The sequence below is a fragment of the Diplotaxodon limnothrissa genome, linkage group LG15 (assembly GCF_057381915.1).
Source record: "Diplotaxodon limnothrissa isolate DT_005_m linkage group LG15, D_limnothrissa_male_GT1.1, whole genome shotgun sequence".
NCBI lineage: Eukaryota > Metazoa > Chordata > Actinopteri > Cichliformes > Cichlidae > Diplotaxodon > Diplotaxodon limnothrissa.
Genome location: NC_140610.1, coordinates 758145 through 766648, shown reverse-complemented (window position 1 = coordinate 766648; position 8504 = coordinate 758145). Strand labels below are relative to the sequence as shown.

At 43.3% G+C, this 8504-nt stretch overlaps 1 protein-coding gene across 3 annotated transcripts in view; it reads left to right on the top strand.

The window, feature by feature from the left end:
• Positions 1 to 528: 528 nt before the first annotated feature.
• disp1 (dispatched homolog 1 (Drosophila)) overlaps positions 529 to 8504 on the top strand; it is a 120254-nt gene continuing 112278 nt past the window's right edge. For 2 of the 3 annotated variants that reach the window (XM_085373177.1, XM_085373173.1), the window contains exons 1-2: positions 529 to 664; positions 6105 to 6172. The gene's annotated coding sequence lies outside the window, so the exon portion shown is untranslated. Of the gene's footprint in view, positions 2942 to 6104; positions 6173 to 8504 lie in introns of all 3 variants that reach the window. The other variant, XM_085373174.1, reaches the window with a different exon arrangement.

Genomic DNA, 8504 nt, shown 5'->3' with positions numbered 1-8504 from the left:
GTTCAACGCTAGGTCCAGATGAACAGAATCAACTTTTGGAGATAGCTTTAAATGTGTTGAAAAAACTGCACGTCCTGATGAATATTTATGCCACCAGTTGGTACCATGTGTGCATCTGTTGTTGTCAAAGCATGTGTTTGTACATGTAGAACAAAATCAGCCACCAGGCTTAGCAAAAACTAGAATGTGATGGAATGACGCGTTCTTGCTTTCTGTTACTTTTGTCATTAAACGCTGTCCCTGCTGAGTCAGCATGCTTCTTTGCTTGAGTCCAGAGTGAAGTGAACGCTTCTGTCTGATCGCTTTTATTCGAGACATTTTCAGTTCACTGCTTCTGAACGGTTTTGTTTGAGCTCCCAACAGAAGGACAAACACTGATATCTGAAAAACTACTTTTGCTCAAATAAAATACTTCGAGGAGATAGGAGGCTGAGGTACATAGTCGCCTCCTAGTGCCCTTCGAAGTTTCCTACATTTCCTCCCAGAAACCTCCTGATAGTACAAACAAGAACTCAGTGCGCAGCTGCCCACCCAACATGGTTTGATGCATGGAGATCGGATACATCAGCATCCGCAGGAACTAAAGTAGAAACCCGGGAATACTTCTCCGGTCGGCCGTTAGCACTAGCCCCGTGTCTTGCCTTCACACCGTGCGGGTGCTCGAGTGAGTATGGGGCTGGGAGAGAAACACAGAGCAGCCGCTGTTGTTTAGCCAGCTGTTTTGGTCAGCGAGGTTAGCTGGCTAGCAGCGTCAGTCAGCTAACGCGAACTTAACTCGCCTGCCGAGGGGCAAGCACCCGCGCTGCGCTGTGTTTGTTTCGGGGGAGGCTGTGTGGGGTTCGTAGCTCTCGGGTGACGACAGAGCCGGTCTCCAAGCGAGCTGTTCACGCTTTGGGCTTCATTGTGGTTAACGCTAGCTCGCGGGGTCAGCTGTGATTTGGCCGAGGCCGAGGCTGATAACGTCACATTTGGCTGTTAATGTGCACGCGGACAGGTCCGCCCGCCCCTTTAAATTTGAAACGGGGTGTTAGTTTCAGCTGTTGGGGAAGAAGCAGGAGTGAAACGTGTTCAAGGTGTTTGTGTACCTGGTTGTTATTAGTGTGCTGGTCTGCAAAGCCGAGCTGTACAAGCACAGGTGTATTTTCCATTTCACGGAGGACCGTGGACACGGTCACCGTGTTTGCTGTGTTGTTCCAGGAGCTGTGCTGGCAGACTGAAACTGATGATGCTTTATTTATTTGAACACCTCCTCAACAGAGTAGGAACTGTGCTTTTCCTGCATTTATAGACTGTTTATGCCTACCTGCCACTTCATTAGGTACATCTGTTCAAAAGCACATTAAGGCAAATATGTCATCCAATCACATGAGACCAGGTCATTGCATTTAGGGATGTAGGCATGATCAACACGACCTGCTGAAGTTCAGACTGATTATCAAAGTGTGGAGGAAGAGTGATTTAAGTGGCTTTGTTTGTTTGTGTCACGTGGGCTGCTGGGAACAGTTTGGACCAGTCCAGCATCGTTTTGAAACCACAGCCTGCCCGAGTTTGTCCATCAAGTGAGACCTGACGTTGTTTCCGGAACATCATAATTATTGTTGGTCCAGATTCAACATTGCAAGTGACCAATCACATTATAGTGATGTCATGACCTGGATGACTGAGAACCTTCACAGACATAGTGATGTCATAGTTTTGCTAGGCTAGGTGGAAACACCATCACACCAAAACCTAACCTTAGCCCCTGTGACATAACAACGTGACTGATCACTTGCAACTCTGAACCTGGGCCAGCCCTGACTATGTTGCTCCTGGAGCAATCCCAGCATGGGGATATCAGTCACACCTCCATCCCTTTATGAGCACAATATGCCCATCTTTCAGTAGCTGCCTGCAGCACGATAATGTTTCATGTCACAAACCATCTCACACTTCACTGTACTCCAATTCCACAGTCACCAGATCTCAATCCAATAGAGCACCTTTAGAACTTTGGTGGAAAAGGAGATTCTCGTCACATATGTGCAGCTGACAGATCTGCTGCAATCCGTATGATGCTGTTGTGTCAGTGTGGACCAGAACCTGTGATGCTGACTCTTTGCTGCAATGAATTAAGCTTAAAGGCAGTCCAACTTGGTACTAGCGGTGTGTAATTCATGAAGTGGCCACTAAGTATGCAGTGTATGGCTGGGAAATGAAGTGCATTTTCTGTCATTGCACCTGCTTTAAGCTCCTCTGGTTTAAACATTTGATGAAAGATGGAGACACAGATCCTTTGGGAGGTTACGTCAGTACAGCCATGTGGTGTAAAAAAGTCTTCAAATCAAATACGTGGCGCAGCTCTGCCTGAGCCATCTGAAAAAAGTAATTTTAGCTCCTTTTGATTGGAGCCAGCTTTATGATGCTGGGCTGCAAACAAAAGGTTTGAACAGCAGCTGCCTTATGCCTGTGTGAGTGACCATAGTAGGGATATCTGCTCCCACTGACATCACACAGAGATAAGAGTAGAAACAACAGTCTGAAAGTGAGCATAAATTTAGCACAAAATCTGAGCGCATCATTTGAAATTTTGAAGATTCTTAATTTGACCAACCACGAGAAACATGAAAGAAAAATATGGAAAAATGTAATAAGTAGAGATGGACCGATCCGATATTACGCATCGGTATCGGGCCGATACTGACCTAAATTACTGGATCGGATATCGGAGAAAAATAAAAAATGTAATTCGATCCATTAAATATCAAACAAGCACCTCACAAAACTTGCGACATGGCGTAACTCGCCTCATAACCGTAGCACGTCGCAGCAGTGTGCTCACGTGATAGAGCGGCTGTGGCGTGCGAGACCTGTCGGTGGTCTGGTTGAGCATTTGGAGCTTCGCTACCAAACCGGCATTTCATCTCCGAGGAAGTTATCCCAGAGAGAAGAAAGCAAGTGTGTAAGTTCATCTCTGAATGTTTGTAAAGCATTCGCATGTTAAGCTTACCAAACGATATATGGAGCGACTGCCTCTCTCCCTCTCCTGCTGCTACTTCAATCATGAAACTGCTTAATGATCAGCTGATCGGCTTTTCTGTCGGGAGTCCGTCTCTCTTGTTTGTTTTTGGCCCACTTTGCACCAGAAAGAGGAAACCAGCGGCTGAACAACAGCAGCACGTTTAAGCTTGATAAGCTGTTGTTAGAATTTATTTAATATTACTTTCTACTCGAGGATCTTTTTCTACGTAGCTGACGTAACTGTGCAGGGGCGGATCTAGCAAAGTTTAGCCAGGGGGGCCGATAGGGCATGAACAGGGAAAAGGGGGCACAAAGACATACTTTTCTTTCTTATTCTCATTTAAAATGTTGAGCTTTTAATAAATAATTATCTGACACCCAAAGTTTTAATTTGATGTAAAATGAATAGAAGTCCATTACTGTATATCAGAATCAGAATCAGAATACTTTATTGATCCCTGGGGGAAATTATTTTTTGTTACAGTGCTCCATTTTAAACCAACATTAAGACAAGACACACAATACGCTAACTAAGAATAGTACAATATATACATATATATACATACATACATACATAAGTCACTTATAAATAAATAGTTGGAAAAGAAACATGTGTAGCTGTAGCAGCAAACAGTGTGTTAAGTGGATGCGTTGTACAGGGAGATGGCCACAGGCAGGAATGATTTCCTGTGTCGTTCAGTGGTGCTTTTCGGTAATCTCAGTCTCTCACTGAACGTGCTCCTGTGACTGACCAACATGTCATGGAGTGGGTGGGATATAGTATATAGTAACTATTAAGTCTAATATATATACCCTAGTAAGCTATAGTACTTTTTACTTTGGGAAGGTACCATCTGTGCAGTCTGCAATTTTGTTGAAGAAAGATGTTGAATCTATTTAATATTTTAATATATTGAAAAATAATTGATTTCTGTGCATTTTTTTTTTCCACACTGCATCAAATTAAGGTTGATTACGTCGATTAAGCATCATGAGGTGGAGCGTGAGGGGTGGTTCCCTATTTTTTATTTATTTATTTTTGTTGTTGCTGGGAGTTGGAACCCTATTAGTTAGGTTGCTTAATATTTACGCTAAGTACTCTTTAAAATACCAGAATAGGGAGGATGGTGCAGGTTTGAGTTTATTAGATTGATCAGTATTGCTGAACTATGAAATATTTTTTTTTACATACAGGTATAACAGAATAGCTTTAGTGTAGTTGTTGTTTTAAACTTGAGTATGAACTTATACAAAATGCAGCAAGATATTTAAAAAACAGTTTTGTTGATTAAAAAACACTATATCGGATTCATATCGGTATCGGCAGATATCCAAATTTATGATATCGGTATTGGACATAAAAAAGTGGTATCGTGCCATCTCTAGTAATAAGTAGACTTTTGAGTGAAATCCATGTTACTGTCTACCTCAGCTTGTTATTTTCCTTTATCTGTATAATGCTGCAAATATGAAAAATAGGGAAATATTAATGAGAAAATGTACAACTTAAAGATTAAGTTTGTAAAGTCTCAGAGATTGTGGCTAATTTATCAATTAATCAAATACACTCATTTAAAAGGAAGAAATGTATAAACTCCTTGAACCTGAATGAAAACAGTACATTTTGTGCCACCTTGAAAAGCTCCCCCTCACCTTTCTAAACCAACCTGGCACATAGCTATGGGGCTTTGAAAATGCCTGAATTTTGAGATGAGCCTGTCATGAATGTTAATTTCAAGTAGGAAAGAGCATCTACATAACAATGACAGTGTGTCAGTGTTATGTAGATAAATATGATGTGTACGTTGAGTTTTAATGTGCGGCTTACCCAGTAAGTCCTCGTTCGTCTAGGCTTAGTGGCAGAAAACAGAAATATTTGAGATGATAAGCTATCCCCCCTTTCCCCTTTTTTATTTATGAAAGCAGGTTTTCAATGCCGTGTGTGTAAATGCACTGGTTGGCCAGCTCTCTATCAACAGTTTGCAGTGAAAGTGTTTTTCGTACGAGCATTAGTGAGCTAATCCTTGTTTTATAGCTTCTCAACGTCATATGAACGTGACCAAGAGCTCTTGAGCCAAATACTTTTTACAAACACAAGAGGGAAGTGAGTCAAAGATCTTTTGTGTTCGGTTAGGAACCATTGCTCGATCTAAATAGGCGTACAGAGACAGCAGCTGACAGTGTAACATGGGGGTAGACGGGTCAGAGAGAAGCTCAAAGCCCTGGTTACACAGGAACAATGGCTGAATAGTCACTCCTGTTAAACTCCTGTGAAGTCTGCTTGAATTCCATTGCCCGTGGCACAGTCCACATCCACAGACAGGAACAATCGAAGGAAAAATCAGCAGGTATGCCGACGTCTGCACGGATTGTCTGACGAGGGCACAAAAAGTAAAAGAGTTCATCCATCCTCTTATCCGATTCAGGGTGGCCGGGGTCTGGATGATATCCCAGCTGTCATAGGCTGAGGATGAATCTTTGGACTGTGGCAGGAAGCCAGATCTCCAGGACCTTCTTGCTGTGAGGCAGCCGTGTTAACCACTGTTCCACCCACTGAAAGAGCTCATGTCAGCCAACATTATGACAAATGTCCTCGCTGGTGGATAATTGGATTGGCAGTCATGTGCACAGCTAGTATGAAGGTTATGAGAGCTGTCTTTGAAAATGGACACTAGTGATGTGGACTCTTGTTATCTCAGATCAGACAAGTGGAATATTTCATTTATTTTGTGATGTTTGTGCACCAACACAGCAGTCATATGTGATTCAGTGGGTTTAAGTAATGCATTAAGAGTTTAGCAGTTGCAGCCTTGTATAATGCATGTTTGCCTTGAGAAACGCTTGGCTTGCCTTTGCAGGATGCTTTGGCCCATTTGCTCTTTACAGCCCTGTTCAGTCAGTTTTGCAGCATTTTTGCAGACAGTGGATGAACTAATTGGCTATTACCGAGGCCCAGCTTGTAGATTATTATTAATCTACAATAACTTATTTGAACTGTGAGTCGTGCAAAGTTACTCTACGGGAATGTGGTTTCTTTGAAGTAAAGAGTTGTGGATGCTCTGTACTCTTCTTTTAATCAGGTTGTCATTGTTTCTCTCCGTTAGGTGAGCTCGTCTCTTTGTGATCAGGAAAGCAAAGGAAACACACAGAGTGCTCATCCTGAGAGGTTACAGTAAGTACCTACACATACCACTGAACAGTCTAATATTCAAAGAACACACACACGGGCTCTAATTTTAAGGATTCACACATCACGTGACTAACTTGCCTGTATTTGAATTGTCGTCTTGCACGGTGGAGAAAATGCCACTAGGGGTCACTCTTCAGCTTGTTATTCCTCTGTAAGGTTTGTGTGTGATGTCCTGCTGAGATTGAAGGCTGTAAACAACACTTTCTTTGGTTTTGTGTTTGTTGTGTTTCTGTGACGCTTACAGAAGATATCTGAATTTGAAGTGGGCGGAGCTTATGGATCAATTCTGTTGGATTTTACAGCTTTCTCTTCTTTTTGCCATTTAAAAAGTCACAGAAGAGTTTTCCAAGTTTTTCCTGCTCCAAAATCTTGCTTCTAGGTGAACACTCTTATCCTTTCTTTCTGAGCGTTTTCCACTTTCCTCCTTCCCTGTCAGCCATCAGCATCTCCGTCTGCTTCTTATATCCCCCCGTCTTTCCTTAATGTCTCTGAATCCCTCCATCCTGGCCTCCCACCCTTAAGAGCAACTGGTCAGGACAGCTGGCTGTAACAGCTGCTCGCTATCTCACTTTTTCCCCGTAGCTTTTCTGTGCCAACCTTTATGTCTTTGTGCTATCTTTGTGTCACCGTATCAGCATATTATTTTTTGTCCATGTTGGAAACATTTGCCTCTGTTGTCTCGTGTGGTCTTGATCTTTATGTGGCAATCAATAGACTACTTCCTCTTTTGTCTTTTGCCAGTATCAGTTAACAGAATAGCCGTGTTCTGCGTCAGCATATGTAATGTTATCAGTGTTCCTTTGTTTTCCTTTTCTCTGTTCACTGCCCTTACCTTCTGCACACAACGCCGGCGTTCATCTTCATTGCCTCAGAATGAATCCCATGTGTCATCTCACAGGCTGGACTGAATTATCTTTTGTCCGTCTGCTGATGATGTGCTGGAATTTTTCCAGGCATTTAGTTAAGGGGAGAAATGGGAAAGAGAGGTAATGCACAAACAGGCGAAAGAATAAATGGTAGAGCTGCATTAATCCATAGATGGGGGGGAAAAAATGTAATCCCAAGTAAGAAGACTGTCTTTACAAAGAGCACTGAAGCCTTTGTGTTCCTTGTAAACTGCTTTATTTCCTTTAGAGCAGGCGTGGGCAATTCATTTCCCCAAGGGCCGCACGAGAAACTAGGACTGATGTAGAGGGACGCTCCGATAATCTGATCTTGGACAAAAACCCCTGAAATGAGACACATTTTAATCAGCTGCTAAATTACATTTGTGTAAACTGGCTGTCCTGTCAGCCTGTGGCAGCAGGAACAGGCTTCAGCACAACACGACCCCCGAATGTTATAAGCAGAAAAAGGACGGCGTGCACGGACGGCCACCGCTATAGCTAACCCTGTGCATGTCTGTGTAGAGGGAAACATGGATACGAGATGGATAAGGGAAGACAGGTGGTTGGAGGTGGGTTCATCTCTGTATCATGACATTATACAGATAATGTGGCCGAGGTTAAACCTGCTCGGCCTTGCCTTTTACTTGCCTTGGACTGAAGCTGCAGCTGATTGAGCCGTCAAATGTGCTGATGACAAACGCGTGACCTTTAGCGTCGTTGCTGATGTGCAGTTGTTGGCATTGTAATTTATCTTGCCTTGCTGTGGGCCGTATCCTCTGCTTTTCCTCCTTGGCGTGGCACAGGGGTTAATCGGGCTGGGAGCCGGATGCCACCGAAGGCATGACTGCACACTTGCTGCCAATAATTCAAAAGCAAGGCGCTGGCTTCTTTGATGTTGAGCTGAATGATGGAGACGCTAGTGGATCTCAAGGAACCATGTGGCACCAGCGCGCCTGATCTCTCATCTGGCCTTGTAGAGACTTCAGATTACTGCACAGTGTGGATTTGTGTGTCCTGGTGCTGACAGGCAGGCTGGTTTGATCCACTGAAGATGTCCAACAGACAGAGTGGTTGTTCTGTTTCTCAGGAGGAAAAGCCTTCTGCTATCTTGGCTGTCAAAGACATGGATCTGGATTTATCTCAGATCAGTATTTTGCTTTCACTGAGGATGAAATCCAAGCCAAAGATCAGACGGACGGTTCTGCACGATTCACTAGTGGGCTTTGTTTTGGCTACACAGGGGCAGCATGAACTATATTTGAGGACGTTCCTGGAAAACCAGCAACAAAGCCTTAAATACTTAAACTGTGGACCCATTCTAAACCCCACCCACCCAAAAAATAACCTCCAACACCCCCCACTGCAAAGTTCTGCATTACTGGAAACGGGAACGTTTCTGTCATTTAATTGTTTAACCTCTGATGCAC